This window comes from Myotis yumanensis, unplaced genomic scaffold (genome assembly GCF_028538775.1).
Source record: "Myotis yumanensis isolate MYYU_CA2020_CCGP unplaced genomic scaffold, mMyoYum1.0.hap1 SCAF_2, whole genome shotgun sequence".
Taxonomy (NCBI): domain Eukaryota; kingdom Metazoa; phylum Chordata; class Mammalia; order Chiroptera; family Vespertilionidae; genus Myotis; species Myotis yumanensis.
This window is the reverse complement of record NW_027223753.1, coordinates 144107004-144126982: the sequence shown is the minus strand read 5'-3', so window position 1 is coordinate 144126982 and position 19979 is coordinate 144107004. Positions and strand designations below refer to the sequence as shown.

General features: G+C 40.9%; 1 protein-coding gene and 1 non-coding gene across 7 annotated transcripts in view; both read left to right on the top strand.

Annotated features, from left to right (window-relative positions):
- CBLB (Cbl proto-oncogene B) overlaps positions 1-19979 on the top strand; it is a 239310-nt gene that overhangs the window by 28428 nt on the left and 190903 nt on the right. The window lies entirely within an intron of this gene.
- Positions 1315-1421, top strand: LOC139004504 (U6 spliceosomal RNA). The gene has a single exon (XR_011470386.1). It is a non-coding gene; the product is annotated as a U6 spliceosomal RNA (small nuclear RNA).

Here is a 19979-nt window from a genome sequence, read left to right as displayed (position 1 = left end):
CTGTGTGTGACAGGGTAGAGCCATAACCTCTCCATCGGCCCTGCCCTGAGTGTGACAGGGTGCAGCGCCCCAACCCCCCGATCCGCCGTGCTCTGTGTGTGACAGGGGGCAGTGCCCCAACTCCCCTATCGGCCGTACTCTGTGAGTGACGGGGGGAGCTCCTCAACCCCCTGATCGTCCCTGCTCTGTGCATGACAGGGGGGAGCTCCTCAACCCCCTGATGGGCCCTGCTCTGTGCATGACAGGGGGGAGCTCCACAACCCCCTGATCGACCCTGCTCTGTGTATGACAGGGTTTGGAGCCCCGACCCCCATGATGGGCCCTGCTCTGTGAGTTACAGGGGGCAGCGCCCCAACACCCTGATCGGCCCTGCTCTGTGCATGACAGGGGGTGGCGCCGCAACCTCCCCATCGACCCTGCCTTGCGTGTGACAGGGGGCGGTGCCCCAACCCCCCAATCGGCCCTATCCTGAGCGTGACTGAGGGTGGCATCGCAACCTCCCGATCCGCCCTGCTCTGTGCATGACGGGGTGGCGCCCCAACTCTCCAATCGGCCCTGCTCTGAGCCCGACCAGGGCCTGCACCTAGGGATTGGGCCTGCCCTCTGCCACCCAGAAGCAGGCCTAAGCCAGCAGGTCGTTATCTCCCGAGGGGTCCCAGACTGCGAGAGGGCACAGGCCGGGCTGGGGGGCCCCCCTCCCCTCCTGAGTGCACAAATTTTTGTGTACCGGGGGCCTCTAGTCCTATATAATAAAAGGCTAATATGCAAATTGACCGAACGGCGGAATCACTGGTCACTATGATGCGCACTGGACGCTCAACGCAGGAGCTGCCCCCTCGTGGTCAGTTTGCTCCCACAGGGGGAGCACCGCTCAGCCAGAAGCTGGACTCACAGTTGGGGAGCACAGCAGAGGTGATGAGAGCCTCTCCCGACTCCGCAGCAGTGCTAAGGACCCCTCAGGGGCTGTCTGCCTGCTGGCTTAGGCCTGGCTTAGTGGGAAGTGGGCCTAAGCCAGCAGGCAGACATCCTCCAAGGGCTCTTGGACTGTGAGAGGGTGCAGGCTGGGCTGAGGCACCCCCCTCCTCTGCTCCGAGTGCACAGATGTCATGCACTGGGCCTCTAGTTCAAATAATAAAGAGATTGAGATTGCCTGTGTTGTTTGGTTGAACCACTGAAGAAAAAAGGGTGCTTCCAAGACTCTTTCCACTTCTGGTGGCCCTGGGCATCCCATGGCTTGTGGTGGCATAATTTCACAGTCTCTGTCATCACCTGGTGTTCTGCTCTCTGTGCATGTGTCCAAGTTTCTCTCTTCCTGTGCTTGCTTCGGCAGCACATATACTAAAATTAGAACGATACAGAGAAGATTAGCATGGCCCCTGCGCAAAGATGACATGCAAATTCGTGAAGCGTTCCATATTTAAAAACAAAAACGACAACAACAACAAAAACAAATTTCTCTCTTCTTACAAGAATACCAGTTATATTGGATCAGGCGTAGAATAATGACCCTATCTTAACTTTATGATGTCTATAAGATCTTATTTTCAAATAAGGTCACATTCACGGGTAGGGTGGAGGTTAGGATTTAAACAAAAATCTTTTTAAAATAAAAAATTCACTGTAAGTGACCAAATATAGTAATGTAAAATTTATACTAAGGAGGGGGAGAAAATTGAAACTTGAGTGTGTGTCACAAAAGTATGAAAATTTTGCTTGGTAGAAGATAATACCAAACAAAATGACTTAAAATTATTCTTTTTGAAAGACCTCTGGCTTAAATATTTTTGTAATTTTTTTGAGGTTTATAATAAAAAGCATGATGAATTAATTTATCCATTAATTTTATGCATATATATTGAAAAGCATAGCAAGTTCAACTTTCATCAAAAATAAAATTTTATATATATATATGTTAATTTATAAGTAATTTGTCATGACATTCTTACTGATTTTAATGTATAAAATGCCATATCTTTAGAAATTATTAATGCTATAAATATATGCATTTGATTAAAAGTTGTAGTATTAATAGCCCTGATTATCTTTGATTAAGAATTTCTGTGTCATTCTTTTACTTTGTGATAAACTCTGGAGAATTAATTAAAATATTTAATTATGACTTATCACCACTAAATCTGTTTACAAAGTTTTCTGTATTGCAAATTTAAAAAAAAGGGTGGGAGGTGTTTTCTGAGTTGATGGCATAGAAAGGGTACATTCACATTCAGCTTTTGTGTCTCTAATAAGATAAAAAGTATTTTAAGTATGACTTCAAATTAAGATTTCAGAGAATCAATTCTAGACTTTTAGTTTAAACAAGAGTAAATAATTGTTTCTAAAAATGGCACAGGGTCACCAAACTATAAGGAGCTGGATAGTAAATAGTTTAGGCTTTGTCAGATCGCCTCTGGCAACTGCTCAATTCTGTTTTTAGAGTAGTAAAGAAGGCATAGACAGTATATAAATGAATTGGAATGGCTTTAATAAAACTTTATTTACAAAACCATATGTTAGACTAAATTTGTGCTGTAGGTCATAGTTTGCCAACTCTTGGCTTAAAGTGTTAATCTAAATTTTGGATGATCAAAATTTTATAAGTGTTTATCAACATGGATTGAGCAAGTAAGTTGCATCACTTAGGAATGCGTTTGGCTAAAAGTAACAATACCCAATGGATGCAGACAACAGGGGCTGTGGGTGAGGGCATGATTGGGAGGTTGGGGGGACAATGAGGGGATAAAGACATAAAGAAAAAAAATGAAAGTAACAATACCTAACCAACAGTAGCTTACATATTTAGGGATATACGGGGTGGGTAAAAGTAGGTTTACAGTTGCACTGTGACATTCTTTTGATTGAATAGAGCTGTTGTAATAATCAAAACCTACATGTCTTTTCCATATCAGCAACTGTAAACCTGCTTTTGCCCATCCTGTATATCTCTCAGTGCTGTGAGACACCCAAGGTCTTTCTGATCTTGCAGTCCCCTTCCTTAGTATTTGGGCTTTTTCTCGCTCTAGAACAGCGGTTCTCAACCTGTGCGTCGCGACCCCTTTGGGGGTCTCGAATGATCCTTTCACAGGGGTTGCCTAAGACCATCGGAAAACACATGTATAATTACATACTGTTTTTGTGATTAATCACTATGTTTTAATTATGTTCAATTTGTAACAATGAAAATATATCCTGCATATCAGATACTTACATTACAATTAATAACAGTAGCAAAATTACAGTTATGAAGTAGCAATGAAAATAATTTTATGTTTGGGGGTCACCACAACATGAGGAACTGTATTTAAGGGTCTTGGCATTAGGAAGGTTGAGAACCACTGCTCTAGAACCTCATGGTTGTAGACTTTCTGCTGCAGCTCCATATTTTTAAGGCTACAAGACTGAGGGAAGAAGGGTAGCACCACATATGCCTGCTCTCTTTTTATCATTGATTGAAAAGCTGCCCTGGAACCTCTCTGCGGACTTGCTCCTGCCGGCCAATTCCTCTTAGTCTTCTCAAGCCTGAAAAAAAAGTGACATCCAGAACAATAGTGAAAACTGTTGAATGTAAATTTTTCTATTCTTGTTGGCTTTCTAGGGAAACAAATATTCAAAGATAAAAGAAGGCACAAATATACTAAGACAGTTTTATCTCAGCCTCATTATCCTTTAAAAGAGAAAACAATTTTTTTCCTTGAGTTTACCTCATTCTCTTTTAAACTTTGACTGCTGTAAACTTATGTTTAGTCCCAAATAATGGAAAACAAATTATTAGTAGTTTAGGAAGAGTGAAATTTTGTTTGATAAGAATTCAATCATTATCTTTGTTATCAATGTCTATACCAGTGATGGCAAACCTATGACACGCGTGTCAGAGGTGACTTGCGAACTCATTTTTTTGTTTGATTTTTCTTTGTTAAATGGCATTTAAATATATAAAATAAATATGAAAAATATAAATCTTTGTTTTACTATGGTTGCAAATATCAAAAAATTTCTATATGTGACACGGCACCAGAGTTAAGTTAGGGTTTTTCAAAATGCTGACACGCCGAGCTCAAAAGGTTTGCCATCACTGGTCTATACCTCAGAGATGAGTGGTAAATATTCCATTTTTTATTGAGAGAAGCTACATTGAGTGGAGGTTACATGCCTTGACAGGAATCACCTGTGATATATTTCTAAGTGATGTCTCATTACCAGTTGAGTCTGCAGCTGTTTGCATCTGAAGGCATCAGCATTGTAAACCCTTTTTTCAAGTTTGTTTCAGGAGGACTCATTTGAACAATTAGCACATTTTATACTTGTGAAAATGAGGTGCGTTTTCTCATCTTCATTACACCAGTATTAATATATATTTCAAATGGTCAGTAAATGCAAGCTTGTTTTTTTAAACAAGACAGCTTCTATATATTAAATTCAGGACTATTTAAAGTTTCATTTCTCAAGCATGCCTTCCCCCGCCCCGTGTGTATGTGTGTGAAATGTTGCCTGCGATTTTTTAAGCTTTTAACTTCTCTAGATGAGCAGTTTTTTTTCCTTTAATAGGAAAGATTCCCTAAATACTCCCCCCCCAATATATTAATGGAAATAAAATGTTAGCTTATTTTGCAGTTGTGCAAACACTTCACTTTTTGTTCTAAAGGTTTTTTAGTGAGGTATATTGATTTTTCTGTGAATGTGACAGCATATGAAGTTGTCAGGTTTATTCTTTTCCAGAAATTTCAGAAACCTTTACTTTGACTAAAGAATGAATGCATTCTGGTCAGCCAGGTCTCATTTAACTGGTTAAGGGAGGTTTGCATGGATTCAAGGCCTAAGAAACAGAACATTCTCCTTACCAAATTTTGTGAATGTTTTTCCCCATAAAATTCTAACTTTAGTTCCTTCTCCCCACAGTTGGATATGTAAAAATTGTTTTCATAAAGCATCTGAAATCTTGAAGTTGCTAATGTATCACATACTTTTTTCCATTTTATCAGTACTTGGTAAACTACAGCCTATGGGTCAGATCCAGATCACACTTCTTTCTGTAAACAAAATTTCAGTGCCACAAATACCTGCCCATTCTGACTACAGTGACAGAAGTGAGAAGTTGCCACAGAGACTGCATAACTTACTGACCCCTGCCTTGTTGATGTAATCTACGGCAGTCTTAGGCACTTGGCATTTATAAACACTTTTCCTTGCTTTGATTATCTTTTCTCTCCTATTTCTGCCAGTAATGCTTTATAATTACTGACCAATGTGATCCTCTAAGTCAAGCATGTCAGACTCGTGGTCCGCGGGAAGCATGTGACCCACAACAAATATTTCTGTGGCCCAGCCAATATAATGGTATGTAAGAAACATTTTAATAAAAATTTCGTAACTGAATTGTCACAATATCCTGTTATACATAATCTATACATAGAAAAGCCTAAGCAACTGGCCTACTGTTCAACCATCTGACTGGTAACTATGATTAGCACTGACCACAAGGGGTCAGACGCTCAACAGGAGCTGCTGAGCTTCTGTGACTTGGCAGCTGCGGTTCTAAGGTGATGCACCCGGAACCAGAGAGGAGGGAGCCCAATTCTGGGGCACATCACCCAAGAACTGCCCTCTTGCAACCTGGGACCACTCGGGGGATGTCAGAGAGCTGGTTTCAGCCTGATCCCTGCAGGCCAGGCCAAAAAACTCCACCAGTTCACGGAGCCTCTAGTTATTAATAACGAACTACAACATACACTAATGACCGATCACTGTAATTGTATTGTATTCATTTCCCTTATGCGCCTGTGTACCATTTCTCTCCTCTAATACTAGCAGTGAATATTTTAGCAGCCAATTGCCACGTCATTAGTCTTGGACTGACTTGTTTAGTGTGCGCAACAGGAAATACTTTGCTTTTGGAGAACAAGAAAAATAGGTTTATTTGCATTATGCTCATTAATTTGTGCAATTATTCAGTGTTTGGTAAGTTAATGTTCAAGAAAAAATATTAATTTTTATTAAAATTTTCTATTATTTTATGTTAAGGATTACTCATTTATTTCAGCCCTTTGTATTCAGCATGTCTCTATCAAAATAAACCTATATTTCTATGAAAATTGAAGCTTTTGGTTTTTTTTTGCAGCCCACATAAACTTAAACCTTGTTTATTTGGCCCATGTTAGCCTTTGAGTTTGACATGCTTGCTCTAAGGGCAATAAAAAGTTAATGACACGTAGTCAATGATTGAGAGCTAAAGCCACTCTAGACTCCCATTTCCTATCTTATGTCAGTATTCTGATATATATGATAATTTTTAAAGTACAGTAAATTTAAACTCTTTTTAGGTTTTTTTTGAACACAAGATAAGTTACTAATTTCTTTGATGGTCATCTGGTTTAGCGCTTTCCTACATAGTCCCTGGACCAGTTGATGCATTCTAATCCTAATGATTAAGTACAGACCCCTGACTTCCTACAGTACCTCTGCCTTTACCAGTTGGGATCTGAGTAGCCACATTTTTAAAAAGTACCCTAGCTATTTCTGATAACCTGCCTGCTCTTAGAATTGCCAAGTCAAATCATATTTTATATACACAGTAATGAGGGATCATTGAAGTGGCACAGAGGGGACTGGAATTCTGGATCCATTGAGAACTTTTTTACTTTACTAAGCTTGCTCTATCATCACCGCAGGGATCCACTCACAGTTGTAAGTTATTTTAAAGAATCCCCAAGAAAGATAAATTTCTGTAAGGCCTTTAAAGGCATGTTGTTGGAAAAAAGGATTGAAATTCTCTTTATCTCTTCGTTTCAGATTGGCCTGATCCAGTGATTTTCAACTAGTGTGCCATAAGAATTTTTAAAACATGCAATACCTGACTATTTAGTCAAGGGTACTGACCCTTTTTCCCTTAGATTGTCAAATACAAAAATGAAAACAGGCACTACAACAATAGTTGTCCAATATGAATGAATCAATATTATACTTATTTTTTTGTCAGAGCGACAGCATATATATTTTTTGGTGTGCCACAGAATTTTAGTAATTAGTTTATGATAAAGGTTGAAAGTTTCTGGCCTAATCACTATCATTAGACTTTATCTTTTTTTTCTATGTGCACCCCTTTATGCAGATCCTCTTTATTCCTGATAGAGCCAAAGCTCCCTCTCTGTCCCCATCCCCATCTTGTTTCAGCAGTTTCTGATCGCTCTAGCCAAAGTCTCTTTTTCCTCAGCTTGTAGCATTTATGTGGCACTAAACTATATATTATCAAATATTTCTATCTTTTTAAAATGGTGGTAAGAAAGGTCATTTTAAATGTCTCAAATTCTTTAAAGACAAAAGCCACTTTTTGCTCCTATGTATCTCCTACAGTATCCCGAACAGTATTCCATAGTTGGCAAACACTCATAAAAATCTGTGATTATTTCTCTAGAATTGCTGTAAGATTATTTGAAAAACCTGATCTATTCCTTGATTATTGTCTACTAGGGCCTGGAAACAGGAGAAAGTGAAAGTGTTACATAGGAAAATGTCCAATAACATGGCCAAAGGCTACCTGTTAGGATTTGTAGGTCAACTTTGAATATCAACTTCTTCAGATTTGGCAATGAGGGCCATTGATTTTAGAAGGAAAAAACATGCTAGTGCCATTATTTAGAGTAATTATATTTTAAAATAATTCCTAATTCTATGTGTATACAAGCTGTCTTTAATGTAGTGACATTTTTGGATAAAGCTGTTGGTTACTACAATTTGGGAGGACTTCTTTAATGGAATGTCCTTGTGGTTTCCCTTAGCACCTATAAAATACATCCCTCAAAAATTCACCATTCTGCCTGTTCCCCCAAATTACGCATGGTAATGAGCATATTTCAAGGCTCTCCTACTGACAGATTAGTTCTCCTTCTGAGCTCTTATGAGTGTTTTCACTTCCTCTTATTCTTATTTTAACATTTCTTCAAAGACTGTTTTTGTTTCTGTGCTATGTTGTATTTATGACTCTGAATACACAGGACTTTTCAGCAACTGGGGAATCCTCCAAAAAATCTATGCTTTCGACATGAATAGTCCGGTTTCATTTGGCACGTATTATTGACAGAGGTGCTCTATCCTCTTTATAGCTTGCTGTGTAGCAGATGGTCGCTATAGCATTTATGACTCCTCAGGGAGGGCATAAGTACATGTGCACAAATAAAAAATGGCTTATAAGTGTAAGCCTCTTGTGTTCTTATTGATGGGGTTCCCCAAAACAGATAAGAATTTCTAAACTTGAAACTCAGTTTTCAGATTTTTAGCTAACATTTTATTTGTATTTATGTATTTACTTAACTGCCATCTCTTTTTCTTAAAGGCAGGCTTGGAGGGTGGGATCAGATATTATTTTGCCATATTTGCTGCTTTCTTTCTTCCTTCCTTTTTTTTTTTTTTTTTTTTTAGCAGGAGCATGGACATATGAGACATTTTGAATATGTAGACAGGGCTTTTAAAGAAAGGAATGGCTGTTCTCTTTTATCAACCATGCAGACTTAGAAACAGACTTTAAAGGAAAACAGAGGCATGTGTGTTCTCACTGTGTATTATTGTTGCGCCCCCTCACATAGCTGTGAGGATTTGTCAGCAGTTTGTTTTGACTCACTGTACCAAGGTGGGGGTGGTTTTCTGTGTTTTTGTAAGTTAACTAGTGTGGGATGTCAGTAATCTCAACTTTACCATTTTGATTGGCCTTGATCCATCCTTTTCCCAGGCCATATTTTAGTACTAACACTTGCTTTAAAATGTTTGGCAAATAGTTATTCTCTTTCTATAACTTTGGAGGTCGAAACCAATCCTTAAGATATACAGGATGGGGCAAAAGTAGGTTTTCTTTTTTAAGCTGTTTGTATGGAAAATAATACAATAATTAATAAGTAATAATACAAGAGTAAACTCACAACTGTAAACCTACTTTTGCCCCACCCTGTATACTCTTTTAATTCCACGTTGCCTCTGTGGTATGTTCATGGTATTTCTGTAAACTAATTTTGGAACCTCCTTGAATTATTCTTTTTAATTTATCTTGATAGCTCATCTTACATAATACAATCCAATTTAATTCATTATGGTAAGATTGGGGACTCTCCTAAGTTCATATTTCATTTTTTGAGAGTTGGTTTTAGACACAGAGAACCATGATAGATTGTTTTGATCAGGGATGGAGGAAGATGTTGGTAGCATCTGAAACAAAATACAGGGCTCCTGGACTTGATGGAATGGATCTTCTGATTTTAGAAACCACTAACAAAGAAAAGGTGGTCTAGCAGATCTGTCTTGACAGGTTTACTCTTTCCTAGGAGAAATGGCACTCCAGGGAGTTGTGCTGCATGGTGGTCCTAGTACATCTTTGACATGATACTAAGGTTGGGAAATAAAGCTTATATATGAGACACAAGAAGGCAAACAGTGTTTTCCTTTAGTCACTCAAGGTAACCAATACATTTAAAGACCAGTGTGGCTATCTTATGTTGCTGGTAATTTTCTATTATGTAACAGTTCTTTATTTACTTTATTTATGTGAATTAAAATTATTTATGTGATTTTAAAATTAAAACAGCTCTTTATGTGGGATTAAAATAATTAGAATTCTTGTAGCATTTTCAGTATTTGACATTTAAGAGACAGATGGCAAGTAAACAAGGAGAGAGAAAGACTTTATTTGCCGTATTACAATCTCAAACTACTGTAAAGAATTTTAATTAGATGTTATTTTAGAAAGTTTCCAATTCACTGCAGGTCATTGAAGCTTGGACACAGCAGAATGTATACCATGTATTTTAATATGTCAACAATCTATTGCATGTGGTTGAAAGTTCATCTGGAACTAGAGGTTATATTTTTAAGAATGTGAAAATTTTTCTAGGTCCCAGTGTGCCTTAGAGTAAAACTCTTTTTCTACTTAACTTTACATAATACCGTTTTAAATTTCTAATGGGAGTTCAGAATCAAGTTCATTTAGTTTGAACATTTAAAAATTTCTTCAGGTATCTCATCACCTTTTTTAGTAAGTTTTCATGTTCATTTTTCTTCATGGTGATTATGATTATTTTTAATTTCCCACAGCTCTACTGGAGATTTTCTTGACTGTGAAAAAGTAGTCGTTAACATAATTCAAAATTCAGTCTTCAATTTTCACAAATAATTTTTGTGAAATGTGACTTCACAGTTCCTTTTTTCAGATTGAAGCTAGTTTTTAGAACTGTTTGGTATAGGAAAATAAATTCATATATAAAGATATCTTAGGTTATTCTTTGTAGAAGTATATATTTCTTTTCATCTGTACAAATAATATGAAGATAATAGAAAAAAACATTTGTTTCTTACCATTAAAATAAAAATAAAGAGCCTTGAAACATGTCTGGTGCTGATAGTTCATGTAGGATAACAAGTGATACACAAAAGGCAGACTCTCCTTCAGTTGCAAAATATTACGTATAACTCACCAGCTCAGGGCACAGCATGCATTCATGGTTTATTTGGTGAATAAAGTAAGTTTCCCATGAAAGGTCCAAGAGATGATTTTTCTCTCAAGATTATAGCATTTATGGAGACTATAGTCTCTTGTGATATGGTCATAGTAAAGTGAAAATTGTAAGGCGATTTTCTTTAATTGGGACAAATTTAGAGAAGATAACATTATAATTTTGAAAAAGACCTGCACACATTATGTGTAATGATTTTTAACATGAGTGACTCCTTTTTTGTTTCCTTCTCATTTTCATTTGTAATCAATTTACATAGTTAATTTTGTGCTAAAATTTGTTTTAAATATAACATGATATCAATATTATGTAGCTCATTCCTCTTCCCCCATTTACCTGTATTAATTTTCTGGTTTCTCTTTATTGCTAGAAATATATTTGTGTTTCCTTTAGCTCTTTTGTTGGTTTAAATAGCATTTAGCATTGTTTTATTGGAAAAATACCAACTACTGTGTACAACTATGTAAGAAGCAGTTCCTTGGATTCTTAGTAAAAGCCCTAGAAAATTACCATCAGGAAATCTGTTGTACTATTGTATTACGGAGTTTTAAAAACTGTTTCTCCAAATGAAATCAATAGGGTAAAAGAAGTGTAGAGTCCTGATATTCTTACTTAAGCTAGATTTTCTCTATATAGCCTGTTTTTTTATTATCAAAGTTTATCCCAAACCTTAAACATAAACATAAACATTTTCTCTTTATTTAAGTATACAGGGAGGATGTTTTGATTGATAAAGTTTTTAAGGATGTAGAGTTAAAGATCTCTTTTGCAGTAAGAAAAAATATTAGTAACAAAACAGTGGGCTATTTAATGGATAATTTGAGAAAGTCAGTTTATTCTGGATCTGGTAATCTTAAGATCTAGATAAAGTAGTAACTTTAAGGTGTTTTGTTTTTTTTTTATTAAAGATTTTACTTATCAAGTTCTAAGTCCTTTGGGACATTGGTCTTTAGTGATTGTGTAACTGTTTCAGAGAAAACTGAATATTCATTTTAAAAGTTATGCTGCTTCAAGATTTTTTAAAAAGCTGTATCTCTAAATTGTTCATTATTGATTTCAGTAGATTTAAAAGAGAATCATATTAGGCTTTTGAAATTTCCATGAATAATAAAAATGTTTGAATTCTAAGAGAAATGCCTTGGAATCTGAGTCTTACTTTATTTCAAATCAGAGTTAAACTCAGACATTTATACTTACAATACCCCTGGATACTGAAAAAAAAATCTTAATAGCATTTCTTATTCAGAAAATGAAACTGATTTCAAGCAGAAGGAAAATATCCTACTGAGTATCTGTAAGTCAAATGAGTTGTAAAAAAAGTAAAAATCACTCATTTTTATCTTACAGTCCTTTTATCTTAAAGTCTTTTTGTCTTTAGTAGTTTTAACTAGTCATAAAAATTAATAAGTCCTTTTGTCCCAGAGAAAGTTATTTGGTCTACTTTCACTCTTCTGCTTGAAGTAAGACCCTGACATCTCTCCATAGCCATCAACTGAACGAGTTATATTTTTTTATTTTCTGGTCTCAAAAATCTATCCTCATTATATAAGACCATATGGTTGAAATGAATGGAAATTGTGATGGCAATAACCTTGAGAAATAACACGACAAAAAGCACTATTTATTCATATGAATGGTTTATCACTTGTATTTCTCCATTATCTGCCTTTCTAACCCCATCTCAAGACAGTTTTCCTCAGGTATTTGTGCTCCAAGGCATTCATCCAAGCATTTAACATTTTTTTTAGTTTTTCAGGCCTTCAGGACCTCCACATAAGCCACAGCTTCATCTGCCTGATAATTTTTTCCGCTATCTAGCTCTTGCTCATCCTTCAGATCGTAGCTTAAATGTCAGCTCCTGAGAGAGGCCTTCCTTGACCGATCACTCCGATTATTCTGCACGTTATTATCTCTCAGGGTGCTCTGTTCTCTTCTTTCCAGAACCTGTCATAATTCATAAAATTTTCTTTCTTCACCATTCTCTCCCTAGTGCCTACTCCAGTTTCTACACATAGTAGGTACTCAGTAACTATGTATGAAAGGAACAATGGATGAATGTATACTAATCTCAAGATACATGCTATTTAAGGAGCACCATAAAATTAGGCAGGTGTGATTGAACCTCTAAACACAGGAGTTGTTGTTGGTTTGTTTTTGTTTTCTTTTTGGGGATGGAAGGAAAAATTTAATAATTATTAAGCCATAGAAATTTAATTCAGTTGAGCATGTTAATCTTTTATGATATTTCTTTTAATCAGGTGAGGATTGTTTTCATGTAACATTTTAGAAAGAGTGAAAAAGGTCTTGTAGCCACATGCATTACTCTTTGGCCTGCTTATCCATAATTAGAACCAGTATCTAGTGTGTTTTAGCGTAGAACTAAATACCATAGAACCATCAGAACTGCAGTGAAACCACTTTCCACATATTATTTGTTGTACTTTGCTGCTTAAATTTAGCATATTTAAAAGTTTTACTGAGACACATGAAATTGGAACCTACTGCATCTATGATATATTGCTTCTTAATGCCAATTGAGTAGTTTCTTGGTGGTAACTCTTAAGTAAATGAACATAATATTATGAATATATTATATATAGAGGTCTTTGATACACAGCTTTCATCCTAAAACAGGTGAATAATATTTAATTATTACTGTATACTTTCTTAAAGGAATTGCCATCTACACTAATAAAAGAGAAACATGATAATTAGCGTACGACCGCTACCCTTTTCATTGGCTAATCAGTGAGTATATGCAAATTAACTGTCAGCCAAGATGGTGGCCGGCAGCCAGGCAGCTGGAAGCGAACATGAGGTTTGCTTGCTGCAGACTCCAACGTTCCCCGCCTGACTTGCCTCTGAGCTACAGCTCTAAGCAACTATATACTATGTTGCAAATAAGAAGATAAACAAAACTCCAGAAACCAGCTGGACTGAAAGCCAGGCGGACCGAAACTTTGTATCGATGTTTTCAGCAGCAAGGCCTCAGAGCTAAAGCTGTCCCAGAATAAAAAAAAAAGAAAAAGAAAACAAGGAGCGGTTGGAAGCTTCAGTCACTCGCTTCCGGAAAACAGCCCTCAGCCCCTCAGCCAGACTGGCCAGGCACCCCAGTGGAGACCCCCACCCTGATCCAGGACACCCTTCAGGGCAAACCAGCCGGCCCCCACCCATGCACCAGGCCTCTATCCTATAGAGTAAAAGGGTAATATGCCTCCCTGCACCGGGATCAGCAGAGCAGTGAGGCTCCCGGCGCCGGGATCAGCATGACAGGGGGCAGCGCCCAAACCCCCTGATAGCCCTGCGGCTCTGTGTGTGACAGGGTGCAGCGCACCAACCCCCTGATCGGCCCTGCTCTGTGTGTGACAGGGTGCAGTGCCCCAACACCCCCCCACCTCCACGGGCCCTGCTCTGTGTGTGACAGGGTAGAGCCATAACCTCTCCATTGGCCCAGCCCCGAGTGTGACAGTGGCGGCGCCCCAACCCCCTGATTGGCCCTGCTCTGTGGGTGATAGAGGGTGGCGCCCCAACCCCCCTCCACGGGCCTTGCTCTGTGTGTGACAGGGTAGAGCCATAACCTCTCCATTGGCCCTGCCCTGAGTGTGACAGGGTGCAGTGCCCCAACCCCCTTATCCGCCCTGCTCTGTGTGTGACAGGTGGCGGTGCCCCAACTCCCCTATCGGCCCTACTCTGTGAGTGACAGCGGGGAGCTCCTCAACCACCTGATCGGCCCTGCTCTGTGCATGACAGGGTATGGAGCCCCAACACCCCTGATGGGCCCTGCTCTGTGCGTGACAGGGGGTGGCGCCGCAACCTCCCCATCGACCCTGCCTTGAGTGTGACAGGGGGCGGTGCCCCAACCCCCTAATCGGCCCTACCCTGAGCGTGACTGAGGGTGGCATCGCAACCTCCTAATCCGCCCTGCTCTGTGCATGATGGGGCGGCGCCCCAAGTCCCCAATCAGCCCTGCTCTGAGCATGACCAGGGGCTGCACCTAGGGATTGGGCCTGCCATCTGCCACCCGGAAGCAGGCCTAAGCCAGCAGGTCGTTATCTCCCCAGGGGTCCCAGACTGTGAGAGGGCACAGGCCTGGCTGGGGGACCCCCCCACTCGAGTGCACAAATTTTTGTGCACCGGGCCTCTAGTTCTTTATATTACTAATTATATCATGCCAGATTATTTTTATAACAGTTTTTAGTGGTTCCTTTTTTCCAGTTGTATCAACCTGAAACTTCTTTGATTAGCTTTCTGGCTTCACCCTACTTTTTGGAACCAGATTCTTTACCTCCATCCATTACTCAATATCCCATACTACAGTATTCCCTCTTTATTGCTTTATTTGGTTCCCATAATTTGAAATAATTAAAAAATACCATGTTTCTCTCTTGCTTACTTTTGAAGAACATTGAAACTTCAGCCTCATTTGTCTAATTTCAGTTCCTGGATTGAGCCAAGGTCTTTTTCTACCTTGTTGCCTCTTTAGATTGCTTCCCCTTCCTGAAAAGCTCTTCCCAACACTTCACATTTTTAAGCCAAGGACAAAGATCTAAGTGTACCTATCACCTCCTTAGATGGGTCTGCTTTGACCACTAAAATAGCTTGTCTCAGTATTATCAACTAGAGGCCCGATGCATGAAATTCGTGCATGCATCCAGCTGCCGACTTCCCGGCCCTGGCTGCAGGCTTCTTGACCCCACCCCCTGCCTGCACCCACCTTGGCCTGGCACTGCTTGCGTCTCCCGCCACACATCCCTGGTTCCCCAGAGACCCTCACACCCCCCGATCCATCACCCCACAGAGGGTGGCCTGGGCCTCCCCCTGCGGGGTGATCGTGGGGCAGTGGCAGGCAACCCCCCCCCCCCCCCCCCAATTGCGTCACACCTACCACCTTGGCTGGCCTGGCTCCACTGTCATAGCGTGGTTGTCCTGACGGTCGTTCTGCTGTTTGGCCATTCGGTTGCTTTGCACATTACGCTTTTATTATTATAGATGTTTGCTGATGGTTTCTTCTTTTTCCCATTTATGTTACCTGTCTTTTAAGATACAACTGAAGTGCATACTCTTTAAGCATTTTTTTGAACAATTGAGGGTTGGCACTTTAGTTTTTTTAGCTTTTACTATTTGTCAGAAAACTCTAGTTGGTAGTATAGAAACAGTTCTATCTTGGTTCTTCGATGTCCTGTATCTAGTTAAGGAACCCTCAGAGTCCTCAGGACTCAAGTGGGGGTCAGGGAAGACTTCCGGTGGAAATTATAGATGAGCTGATGCTAGAGGGTTGAGTAGCAGTATTAGATATAGGCAGGGCAAGGAGTCATGGAAGACATTTTAAAGGTATGAAACTTAACTCACCTAGCTCAGGAATATGTGAAAGCTTATTGTGTTGGGGTTCTGTGGATTTGGGCATCTCAACAGAATGGAAATTTAGGGATTTCTCTTTCCTTATTATACTTTTCTCTTCTGCTCTCTGACTTTTCAACTATGAGCATGGTTATGTTTCTGATGGGGGATGGGATGGGGATATATTTAAAAAATAACAAGAAAGGAAATCACTTTGGTAGAGTACCACACCATTTCGTATTTAAATAACAAAGTTTTACATTTTGGATATTTCAAATGAACCCATTAGCAGTTCATTTTGAAGTTTGGTTCTACTGCCTTGTATTTTAAGTGCTTCACTACTTTTAGCTTTGTACTAGACCATGTACCCATCTGCAGAGGGGGCACTCAACACCTGAAAGAATCGATTTGGTGATTTTTTTTATTTATTGTGCCCTAATTACAATTGTAGTACACTTGCTTCACATTAGACTCATGAGATAAGCAGTTGATTACATGCAAGTATGTGCCTCGCTTTGTACCCTAAAATGTCTTTGTCTCTGAAAATATATGATCAAATAATTTAATCTTAGACTGCAGGGTTGTTTTTTTTTGTTTTTTTTTAACAAACTGTTAGAAACAGATAAGGTTTTTTAAAAGAAGAAATATGTAGTTCTCATCTGTCTCCTGTCTCCCACAACAAAATCTGATTGATCTTACTTGTCATTATATGATGTTTCCTATGATTGATCCTGTATCAAGGTTGCCAACACTTTTCCTAGTACAAGAAAAACATTCAGATCTTTGTATTGCTGACTCAGGGGAAAGTATTAATTTACAGAGGAAAAGGCTTTGATAGGAAATGTTGCTTCCTTTAGGAAATGAAGTACAAGATCTAAATGTCTGTCACATAAATAAGGGACAACCTTATTAGGCAATTTTAGAACACCCTATAGAATAGCTTTGTTAGTACACTTGGCCTTTATGACTCTCGGAGATTTTTAAGGTGGGATACCACAGGCACAGGTTGTTTTGATGTTGACCGCAATGCATTATGGAGGAGGGATAGAAAGTACAGATTAGAACTCTGCATCATTACTCTTTAATTTGTTCCTTAACATCTAGAGCAGTAGAATTTAGTAAGTGTTCATTTGTTCCATTGACAATGGAGTCAAGTCAAATACACCTGAATGTGGGGGTCTCGGGTTTACAAGTCTGCTGACTAATCTACACCAATAAAAGAGAAACATGGTAATTAGCGTACGACCGCTACCCTTCCCATTGGCTAATCAGCATATCCTTATGCAAATTAACTGTCAGCCAAGATGGCGGCCGGCAGCCATGCACTGAAGCGAGCAGGGAGGCTTGCTTGCTCCAGTGACGGTGGACTCCAATGTTCCCCGCCTGCCGCTGTCGGCCTCTCAGCTGCAACTCTAAGCAACTATGTACTATGTTGCAAATAAGAAGCTAAACAAGCCGAAACCGGTTTGGCTCAGTGGATAGAGTGTCGGCCTGTGGACTGAAGGGTCCCGGGTTCGATTCCGGTCAAGGGCATGTACCTGGGTTGCGGGCACATCCCCAGTGGGAGATGTGCAGGAGGCAGCTGGTCGATGTTTCTCTCTCATCGATGTTTCTAACTCTCTATCTCTCTCCCTTCCTCTCTGTAAGAAGTCAATAAAATATATTAAAAAAAAAAAGAAGCTAAACAAAACCCCAGAAATGGCTTTCATTCAGCAAGCCGGACCGCAACATTGTATCGATGTTTTCAGCAGCGAGGCCTCAGAGCTAAAGCTGGCCCAGAATAAAAAAAAAAAAAAAAGAAAAAAAGGAGCAGTTGGGAGCTTTAGTCACTCGCTTCCGGAAAACAGCCCTCAGCCCCTTACCCAGACTGGCCAGGCACCCCAGTGGGGACCCCCACCCTGATCCAGGATACCCTTCAGGGCAAACCAGCCAGCCCCTACCCATGCACCAGGCCTCTATTCTATATAGTAAAAGGGTAATATGCCTCCCGGCACCAGGATCAGTGTGACGGGGGCAGCGCCCAAACCCCCTGATCGCCCTGTGGCTCTGTGTTTGACGGGGTGCTGCGCACCAACCCCCTGATCGGCCCTGCTCTGTGTGTGACAGGGTGCGGCGCCCCAACCCTCTCTCCCCATGGGCCCTGCTCTGTGTGTGACAGGGTAGAGCCATAACCTCTCCATCAGCCCTGCCCCGAGTGTGACAGTGGCGGTGCCCCAACCCCCTGATCGGCCCTGCTCTGTGGGTGATAGAGGGTGGCGCCCCAACCCCCCTCCACGGGCCTTGCTCTGTGTGTGACAGGGTAGAGCCATAACCTCCCCATTGGCCCTGCCCTGAGTGTGACAGGGTGCAGTGCCCCAACCCCCTGATCCGCCCTGCTCTGTGTGTGACAGGGGGCGGTGCCCCAACTCCCCTATCGGCCCTACTCTGTGAGTGACAGGGGGGAGCTCCTCAACCCCCTGATCGGCCCTGCTCTGTGCGTAACAGGGGGGAGCTCCCCAACCCCCTGATCGGCCCTGCTCTGTGTGTGACAGAGTACGGAGCCCCAACCCCCCTGATAGGCCCTGCTCTGTGAGTGACAGGGGGCAGCGCCCCAACACCCTGATCGGCCCTGCTCTGTGCATGACAGGGGGTGGCGCCGCAACCTCCCCATCGACCCTGCCTTGAGTGTGACAGGGGGCGGTGCCCCAACCCCCCAATTGGCCCTACCCTGAGCGTGACTGAGGGTGGCATCACAACCTCCTGATCCGCCCTGCTCTGTGCATGACAGGGGGCGGCGCCCCAATTCCCCAATCAGCCCTGCTCTGAGCCTGACCAGGGGCTGCACCTAGGGATTGGGCCTGCCCTCTGCCACCCGGGAGCAGGCCTAAGCCAGCAGGTCGTTATATCCCGAGGGGTCCCAGACTGCGAGAGGGCACAGGCCGGGCTGGGGGACCTCCCCCCCCCCCCGAGTGCACAAATTTTTGTGCACCTGGCCTCTAGTCTATATATATAAAAGGCTAAGTGACTGACCATCTGTCTGACAGTCCGACCAACTGACCTGCTGGTACATATGACACGCACTGGGAATTTAAAAATAAATGTTGACTCGTGCATGCATGATACATATAAAGCTCTCACTGGCGCCAATCGCACGCATGTATTTCCATCTGTCATTGTCCGTCATGAATTTGGTTGTTTTTGTTGACATTGTGAAGCTGAAAGAAAGCCGCATCGTCAACAGAATATGTCTGAAGACCAACTATTGGCACAATGTACCTCTGAAGCCAAAAGAAGCTGGGGTCCCGGCCTGACACTGGCCTCCCATTTAAATTAATTCAAAGACAGTTATCTGTGATGCCAGCATTTGCAATGACTATTAATAAATCAAAAGGACAAACTCTAGACAGAGTAGGAATATTCCTACCTGAACACATTTCGGACACGGTCAGTTATAAGTTGCTTTCTTTTGAGTTCAAACAGCGTGTGATGTTAAAGTTGTAAATATTTCATCATAAGGCAAATTAGTCAAGCATTCTGAAAGTGTTTTTACTCATAATGTGGTATACAGGGAGATAGTAGAATAACTGTAATCAATTTACCAGTCATTGTTTTTATCAGTGTTATTTTTATATCATGTTTTTGTTTTTATATCATGTCTTTGTTGTTGTTATTGTTTATTTAATCAATTTATAAATGTTTTTCATATATATTTTACTAATTTTTTTTTATCTCTGACACTTCTATTAGAGAGAAAGGGTGAATAGCAATATTAAAATATTTCTTCTAATTAATTTCCCTTCAATGTGCACAAATCCATGCACCAGGCCACTAGTTATATATAAAATGAGATATTTCTTTACATTGACAGTATTTGAAGATAGCACTTTATATACAATTAGTGGCCCAGTGCACGAAATTCATGCATGGGGGATGTCCCTCAGCCTGGCCTGCACCCTCTCCAACCAGGACCCCTTGGGGGATGTCCTACTGCCGGCAGTTGAACATCCCTCTTGCAATCCGGGACCACTGGCTCCTTAACTGCTCACCTGCCTGCCTGATCACCCCTAACCACTTTGCCTGCTAGCCTGATCACCCTAACTGCTCTCCCCTGCCAGCCTGATCACCCCTAACTGCCTCTACCTTGGCCCTGCCACCATGGCTTTGTCCGAAGGATGT